Source organism: Engystomops pustulosus, chromosome 1, assembly GCF_040894005.1.
Source record: "Engystomops pustulosus chromosome 1, aEngPut4.maternal, whole genome shotgun sequence".
Taxonomy (NCBI): domain Eukaryota; kingdom Metazoa; phylum Chordata; class Amphibia; order Anura; family Leptodactylidae; genus Engystomops; species Engystomops pustulosus.
Genome location: NC_092411.1, coordinates 271,440,536 through 271,450,554, shown reverse-complemented (window position 1 = coordinate 271,450,554; position 10,019 = coordinate 271,440,536).

Sequence of the window (10,019 nt, the reverse complement as noted above, 5' to 3'; positions counted from 1 at the left end):
CGGGACACGGGTGCCCCCGGGATTCGAGACATGGATCGCGGGTCACCCGTGACAACAACATGGCTACATTTACGGGAAAGATTAATTCAATTATGGATATATATATATATATATATATATATATATATATATATAGTGGCAGATGAATTCAGTGAAATGTGAAGAGAATACCCCTTTAAGGTTTTTGGATGCTATGTATAATATGAACTATGTGCATAATAATAACTGTATGATTAACGTTACATATAGGTTGCCAGAAAACCCACAAAATTATTTGGGTCCCCAACCAACAATTGTCATTCATGTAGTAGCCAAATAGTAGCTCTTTACACAAAATTATCTAATGACAATACTATAAACATAAAAATAGCTTCACATATACACCAACGTCATATAAGCCTATGGAAGTCCTAGCCCAACCACAGGTCTAATGGCCCTAATTGGGACTTGAGTCAACAAAATGTAGCCCATATTATGTGTATCTGAAACTGGGCTATTACTGCTATCCAATGAAACCTAAAATAGGGTCATAAGTCTCCAAACAGTAATGGATTATAATATAGGCAGTTTGCCGAGGGCCCAAGCAATCTATGGGGCCCTTGGCCTCCCCCAAACCACCCAACCAATTTTATTCTGAGAAGGACCTTCATGTATGAAATCCTTGTACATCTGTTCATAATCTCAATACACATGTACCCAAGAGCAGTTTCAGGACCTTTGAAGAGTCTCTAATGGTCCTGAAACCACATATTGAAGGCACACATCCTTAATTCTCCAAGAAGCTGTTTCTAGTCCCATATGTAGGAAGTGATTCCAGACTTGTAGGGGCTGTAATATTCATACACCCCAGGGTCTTTGGCAGTCCTAATCCGCCCCTGGTCTCCAATACCAGATCTTCTGTGACACCCGCTCCACTAGTGGCTGTAGGACCCTGTTTGACCACATACCTCCACTAGTCCAGTAGTGTATATACATATCTGTTGTACATCTCCTTAGGGAAGGTACAAAAGCTTTTATCATTAAGCCTAGTAAAACAAGTTGAGTCTGTTGCTCCACACCCACCTTGCTCCAATGTATACGTTACACCATATAGCCTCAGCATGGTAAGGTATATCCCATCACAGTATATACTATATTTAGTTACCTTTTTGGCATCAAAGACGCCTGTGGCGCTTAAACAAATGCAAAACTACAATTCCCAGCAAAGAACTTGGATAGGTAGCCGAGCAACTTACAATGCTCTCAAAAAGTCTCTTAGAGCAGAACTGTTCTAGTTGCCCATGGCAACCAATCAGAGCTCAGCTTTAATTTTCACACAGCTGTTTATACAATTAAAGCTGATCTCTGATTGGTTTCCATGGACAACTAGAACAGTTTTACCTCAGAAACTTGATGATAAATCTCCCCCACAGTGTTAAATGGAGGGACAATCAAATTTGGGAAAACCTCTGTAACATGGCAGCATGTTCATAACCAGAAAATGATTATACTGATAGATGCAGGAGGATTTTGTGGTACTTGGAAAACTTGCTCAATTTTCTGGGAATCCAGGTGGTCCTCCATTATTGAGGAGGATTCTGGGTGTTTCTGGAGAGAAAGTCTTAGGCCTCATTCACACGCCCGTCTGTGGGGAAGTATATGCGGCCGAAATGGCATGTGTGGCACTGTTCTGCGCCGTACACCGGGAAAAGATAGACGTGGCGGTATGCCTGCCATGTGAATGTACCATTAAAGGGCATCTACCACCAGGATGAAGGATTGTATGCAAATGTGCCTGATGGGCCTGGAGCCTGGAGCCCCTCAGGCTCATTTACATACAATCCTTCATCCTGGTGGTAGATGTCCTTTAACCAATCTCACATTTTAACCCCTTAATGCTCTGCGCAGTAGCTCTACGGCGCAGAGGTATAGGGAATGTATGAAGAGGGCTCACGGGCTGAGTCCTCTTCATACAAAGGTGGGGGTTGTTGCATATTGCAGAAAACCCCCACTGCTAATAACTGCGGTCGGTGCTTGCACCGATCACGGCTATTAACCCTTTCAATGCCACCGGCAAAGTCGCTGGCGGCATTTAAAAGACGGCGGCGCATTTAAAAGACGGGGGCGATTAGTTGCCATGGTAGCCTCGGGTCTTCGTTTGACCCGAGGCTATCTGGCATCTGCAGATTCGTTACAATGAGCCAGTGGCTCATTGTAATGAATGAGCTGCAAAAATGCCATATATTGCAATACAGAAGTATTGCAGTATATGGTAGGAGCGATCTGACCATCTAGGGTCAATGTACCCTAGATGGTCTAAGAAATAGTGGCAAAAAAAAGAAAAAAAAAGTTTAAAAAATAAAAAAATTTTATAAAATATTAAAAATTCAAATCACCTCCCTTTCCCTAGAACAGATATAAAACATAATAAACAGTAAAAATCACAGACACATTAGGTATCGCCGCGTCCCAAAATGGCCGATCTATCAAAATATAAAAACGGTTGGGGCCGGCGGTGACCTCCGAGATGGGAAATGGCACCCAAATGTCCGAAATGCGACTTTTACACCACATAAAAAATGGAATAAAAAATGATCAAAATGTCGCACAGAGCTAAAAATGGTAGCAATGTAAAGGTTGTCTCATTTCACAAAAAATGACCCCTCACACAGCTCAGTGTGCCGAAGTATGAAAAAGTTATTAGCTTCAGAAGATGGCAAAATTTTTTTTTTTCTTTTTTGTACACATTCGTTTAATTTTTGAAAATGTATTAAAACACAATAAAACCTATATAAATTTTGTATCACCGCGATCGCACCGAACCAAAGAATAAAGCTGAGGTGTTATTTTGAGTACACAGTCAAAGTCGTAAAAACTGAGCCCACAAGAACGTGACGCACATGCGTTTTTTTTTTCAATTTTTCCACATTTGGAATTTTTTTTCAGCTTCACAGTACATGGCATGTTAAAATAAATAACATTACGGGAAAGTAAAATTTGTTACGCACAAAATAAGCCCTCACACAGCTCTGTACACGGAAAAATGAAAAAGTTATGGATTTTTGAAGGTGGAGAGCGAGAAATGAGCGAAAAAACCCTGCGTTAAAGACCAGGGTCCCATCCACACTATCTCTTATCATTATTACATTATACAGCTTTTTTGATCATTTGAAAGCCATTTCAAACCTATTTTTGTTGCTTTTTGACTTTGTATTTTATGCAACATCAGAAATCATGTTTCGAATGACAAATAACTAAGAAACTGAACATTCTCTTCACATCCTATGGAATCTATAGTTAGAAAAAGAAAACAAAACATTGACATTCTGTTTCTAGGGGTCGATGATTAACTTGTCAAGTTATGATCTAATCAGAGAAACCAAGACCTTCTCAGAATCCCATCATGAATAGGAAAATGGAAGTACTTCCCACTAGTAACCTATTTACTGGAACGTAAGGTAGAAGATAGGACTTGATGTACAGGGGGAGACAAAAGTCACTAGATCTCCTTTTATTTCAGAAACAAAAAAGGAAAAAGACACAGTGATACCTTAGTAATGGGTGAGGGAGCCTATATTTCCAGTTACATGATACCCTAGCAAGTAATAGGTAAGGGAGCCTATATTTCCAGTTACATGATACCCTAGCAAGTAATAGGTGAGGGAACCTATCTTTTAAGCTACATGATACCCTAGCAAGTAATAGGTAAGGGAGCCTATATTTCCAGTTACATGATACCCTAGCAAGTAATAGGTAAGGGAACCTATCTTTTAAGCTACATAGCCAACAATTTGGAAATTTGGCATATTGGATCAAGGACAAGTTATAAGAAGATTAGATATTGCCAGAGGGGGCACACACCAGTATGTCAGTGTGCTTGGTTTACAATCCTTCATCCTGGTAGTAGATGTACTTTAAGGAAATTCCTTGAGTATTTTTTTTAAAGAAAACAAAAACAATAACTATAGGGCTTTCGCTTGACCTCTTCTAAAGGAAACATGAAAAAAGTTATTATGACAACTTTTCTGACCACAGTCACAGTTCTTGTAGCATAGTGACCAAACATACAACACAGAAAAAGGAAAGTGACACTGCTGCCTCTGTTGCAATGATATAATTATACAGAAACAAGCAATAGGTGGTTTAGGCAGTAGCCCGGGGCCCATTTGCCACCGAAACTACCCACCAATTTTAGGCTACATTCACACTACAGTATGGGGGACGTATATACGGCCGACGTATATATGCGGCCGATATACGCCCCCCATACACTTCTATGGGCTCGCGGCGCCCTATGGGAGCGGTACGGTGCAGCACATGTGCGGCACCGTACCGCTCCGTAGCCTGGGAAAAGATAGGACATGTCCTATCTTTTCCCGTATTACGGCGCCGCGGCCATAGATCGCTATGGAGAGGGGCGGGGGTGAGCTGCGCTCAGCTCCTCCTCCTCTCCCCGCTTTGCCATGTGCCCGCCGCGCTACGGTGCGGCGGGCTCACGGCAGTGGGAATGTAGCCTTATACTGAGAAGGACCTTCACCTATAAAATCCTCATATATCTGTTCCTTCTCTCAATACACATGTACAAAAGAGCCATTTCAGGACCTGAAGGTCCTCCATATATCCTGAAACCGTAGATTGAAAGCAGCAGCAGCAGCACTTCCTCCATTCAAAAACAAGCTTTATTCTAGTACCATATGTGGGAAGTGACTTCCAGATTTGTAGGGGCAATGATATCCATACAGCCCAGGGCCCATGGCAGGCTTAATCCGCCCCTGAAAACACAGTCTTTTGTCAGGCAAAACAAAAGTTTTGTAGCTGAAGCATGTGACAACCAGAACTCTTCTTATAAACTGGTAAGACTTTGCATAGCCCTTTTATTTGTCACTTTATTTAAAGGGGTTGTCCACAATTAGGATTTTTGTGTTTATTCGCATACACACATTACACACAATTATGTCATCCCATATCATATAATAATTACAAAAAAAAACATAGTTTGTATTTGTACAATATTAACTACACTGGATCATCAGTTCTGGGATATGGGCAGACTAATCCAAATACTGATGACGGACAGTAACCCTGTACTACTGATAGGGTTGTCTCATTTGCATAATATTATCTAATTTGCATACTTTTATTCCCATAAGGCATTATCTGACAAATTAGTCTATAGAGATAGTGGGGCACATTTACTTACCTGGATTGTGCCGCGATATCCTGCATGTGTTGCTTCCCCGCTCAGGTCCGCTGGAGTTCACCTTCTTCTTCCCGGTGCATGTAAGTGCTTGGTTTGCAACACAATTTCAATGTTAAATCCTGCGCTTAGTGCTAATAATTCGGATCGTCCGATGACCTGCCCCCCCCGCTTTCTGTCACATGAAAGCAGGCACCGATGTGCCAAAATCCGATTGCATGCGCCAAAAACCCCTGCAAAATGGAAATCGATGGAATATCCGACGATTGTTACTATGTCTTTTAATCATATTTACTTGTGACACATTTTCATACTGCATAGATTGCTTATTTTGTTCATATTTGTCACCTGAAAATGACTTTTCACTTTCTATTTTAAGACTAGGGCTCCTTGGTTAGGCTTTGGAATACAATGAATATTGATTAGTCAGATTTTTCAAGAATTTTTAAGTAGTAACACCCAAAAACGTACATATGACGCAAAGTTACATGTGAGAAAACTGATAAATTCTATTTAAGTCTGTACAGAACAAATAAAGTTTTTTTTCTTATTTTAAGATGTTGTAAACTTTTATTTTCCCTTAGGGAAACCATACTGAAGACACTTCCTTGTGTAAAATGTCTGTACAGCGCTATATCTGCTTTAAGGGAATCAATATAATTTAGTACGTTCTCCAGAAGGTGATTGTCTCCAATCCTGAGACAAGGAACTAACAGCCGAGATATATACAAAGCCTTTTTAAGTATGTATAATATTTTTGTTGTGCATTATTCAAAACCCTAACATAAGAATGATCATTCTGTAGTGAGAATGAGATGACTCTGCTCATCTGTCAAAGTCTATACAGCAAAGCTGACATGTGAGCTTTTAGAAGACAGAAAATCACAGCCTGTTGTGTCCACTAGTTTGGCACTTTTAACCACTTTAGTGCACAGGACGGTTATGCTCGTCCTAATAGCGGTCACTTCTCACATTAGCACAAGAATATTCGTTCTGCAGATTGTGCTGGTACTGCCAGTGTGCCAGCATGATCTGCAGCATGTAACAGTTCCCTTTGTTACTCCCCCCACCACACAAACAAGGCCTCCTTATCTTCAATGTACCGAATTAGGGAAAAAAATCAAGCCCTAATATCCCCATATTTTTTGGGAATTTGGATATGGAAAAACATCTATATGGGGTCCATAACGGTTTAAAAACACCATTATTTTAAAAACCAAAGAGGTTTGAATAATATGTTTCTACGAAATGTACATTTCCTTGATACCTTGTATATTCTTTACTGAGTCAGCATCAAACCAGTGTTATCTTCAACCAAGACTGTCACGTCTAGCAAGTGTCAGCCAACAGCTACGACACAGGACCCCCCACTACTGGAGCCATTTTCAGATATCTCTAATGAGACCAACGAGACATCAGGCATTATTGGAGCATTGGCCAAAATTCACCTGGTTTGCTCATTTTCAGCTATATTAATTAGAACATATCATATCTTATTGTTATGACATGACTGTCTATGTTTATATTATAAAATGTTCCATATCATAAGAAGCACTTAGTAGATAAAATGGATGAGTCATATACATGCGGTAAGAGCCTGGGGGAGAGTATCACTTTCTGTTTGTCAACAAGATAAAGTATTTTAGTAAAAATTCTATAGGGTGAAACGTTCCCATAGGGCAGGCGATTCACCGTTAGAGATGATGTAGAGATTGGCTGACTAGGCGACTCATAAAAGTCAAAACATCCACACGCTGACTTACAGTAACTGTGCCGTGAAGAATTTTCACTGAAACTGCTGTAACGTAGCGAGAGAGGGACGGAGTAGAGGAGTTTGCTTTTACTTCTCACAAGCAAATCTGAAAGCTATGTGTCACGGTTACCGTATCGTAAAGATGACGAGTCGTAATTTCATGATTGACAAAAACTGTACATCTGTGTACAAGGTTCAATCGCCTAAAAAATCTGATATGAAACTAATGATAAATAACAATATGTTCCTATTCGTCAGTACCGTATCTAGCAAAGACTCTGGTACTCTTGTTATGGGTGTGTCTTGATTTTCTAGTGAAGTTATTCAGTTGGCGCGTTTCGGGCAATACTTGCCCTTAGTTATGGCCATACTAAAGGCGAGTATCACCCAAAACGCGTCAGATGAATGTGACTTGTGCAAACTGAGTGTTTGGTCATCCACCTGGCAAGTGAGGTTCAACATGGGGGCTAATAATCCACTTGCAACATATGTCCTTGGGGGAATAATTGTGGGAGAGTCTCTCGTTGAGGACCTGGGGGTACTAGTAGATCATAAATTAAATAACAGCATGGAATGTCAATCAGCTGCCTCTAAAGCCAGTAGGATCTTGTGATGTATCAAAAGTGGTCTGGACTAGGGATGTAATAATACCACTGTACTAGACATTGGTTCGCCCACACCTGGAATATGACGTCCAATTCTGGACACCAGTCCATAAAAAGGAGGCCCTGGAGCTGGAGAGGGTTCAACGAAGAGCCACAAAAATGATTGTGGTTATGAGAAAAGATTAAAACAACTAGATTTATTTTGTCTGGAAAAGAGACGACTATGAGGGGACATGATTAATTTATATAAATATATGAATGGTCCATAAAAAAAAATTTGGTAGAAATATTGTTCCAGATTAAATCAATTGAAAAGACGAGGGGGCACTGTCTCCGTTTGGAGAAAACAAGGTTTAACCACCAGAGGCGACAGGGATTTCTTACTATGAGAACTGTCAATAGCCTGCCTCAGGCGCTGGTCACAGCAGGGACAGCAGAGAGCTTCAAGAAGGGTCTAGATGCCTTTTTACATCTAAATAACTCTAATGGTTATGTTATATAGAATTGTTTCCCCTAAATCCAATCCTTTCCCTTTCTTGGTTGAATTTGATGGTTATCTATGTGCTACTGCACAGTTGCAAAAAATATGGTACTTGCTAAAATTCCTTTATAAAGCATCAACATAATGAAAGCACTCCAGCAAATACAGCTACAGACAATCAGACTGTGAGACTGTGTTGCCTGTTATCAACCCCATGATGCATCAGCACAACACCACGTGAGCAGCTACACACTATACAATCATGGATAGCCTGATTATCTTTCTCTCTGTAAGTACACAATCACAGATTTTGTGCTGCCATCTTCTACTCTGTAAGGCTACACTTACACGAATGTATGCCTGTCTGGTAGTAGAGGTGACCCCCTCCTCTTTCCATTGAAAATAATGCCGCATGGGCGAAGATAGAGTATGCTCACTGGACCGTCCCATGTCGCTGTTGCCGTCTATGGGGGGCGTATGTACAGCCCCAAGGTTGTGGCCGTACATACGACCCCATTAAGTATATATGTGAAGGAACTAAGTTGACTGGACTTTTATTTAGTGGTAGTATATTGCATGAGTATTATATGGCAGTATATTGTGGCCACTATTTACTACTAATACTGGGATACTAAAGGGTAATGATATTTTGGCAGCAGTATTGTTTTCAGAGTGTTTTATGGGAATTTGAGTAAAAAGTACATGTGAACCTGATGCCAAATATTGTGGTCCAGATACGGTATTACTATGTGTACAGTATGTAGAGCCATTCCACACAGTCACACATTCTCACGTGCAATCCCTTGCTGTATTATGAATGACATCACCGGGGGGGAGAACATCTATAACTTTCAGTAACTCAAGAGGAAGTCAGATGTAAAGCGAAAACAGCTGACGGCTTCATTCATTCCGTCTTTACAGAAAGACATTACCCGCGTGCCCCCGCAGCGTATGGTAAATTATTCGCCCACCACAAAGAGGGCAATCCTACATACACAGTGTGATGGGACACACTCATTCATGATGTGGAAATATAATGAAGCCTCTTACTAAAGGGAGGAACTGATGAGTGGGATCATCCCGGAACTTGTACTTCTAAATGGGGTAATACCATAAGAAAACCACAGGTTATTTGTACTGAGCAACAAAGGATATGTCATTACGTGCATAAAGGGCATCTATCATCTGAAAATAGATGTGACATGTTATTGCCCATGGGTCTGGGTGCACCATAATAATGAATCTGACCCATTATACTGGTATAAAATATAGAAATTCGGTTCATTGCAAAGGGTTCACTTACTTTTCCTGCAACCATAATAATGAATCTGCACAATTATATTGGTATAAAATATAGAAATTCGGGTCATTACAAAGGGTTCACTTACTTTTCCTGCAACTTCTTTTTTTTAATCAAAACATTTTAATTGGGGTTTTTTTTTTTTGGAACACTTTCAAGTAATTCTTTTTTTTTTAAATAGCGCACACAGATTCCGCAGCGCTGCACAGAGCTTTCCTGATCAGTCCCTGTACCCATGGGGCTCACAATCTAATCAACCTACCAGTTTTTGGAGTGTGGGAGGAAACCGGAGGACCCGGAGGAAACCCACACAAACACGGAGAGAACATACAAACTCTTTGCAGATGTTGACCAGAATGGGACTTGAACCCAATATGCACAGTATAATACAGAAAAACACAGCTCCCCCTTGCTGACCAAAGATCCTTTGCCAAAGATCCATACTAAGAATAATATTATAAATCATTAAATTATGGTGCTTTCACGGAACAGTCTTGTCTCATGCCAACTGTAAAACCTCCTGCAACCCTTCATGTGTGGGGCGGCTTCTCAGCCAAGGGAATCGTCTCTCTCACAGTCTTGCCTAAAAACACATCCATGAATAAAGAATGGCACCAGAATGTCCTCCAAGAGCAACTTCTCCCAACCGTCCAAGAGCAGTCTGGTGATGAACAATGCCTTTTCCAGCATGATGGAGCACCTTA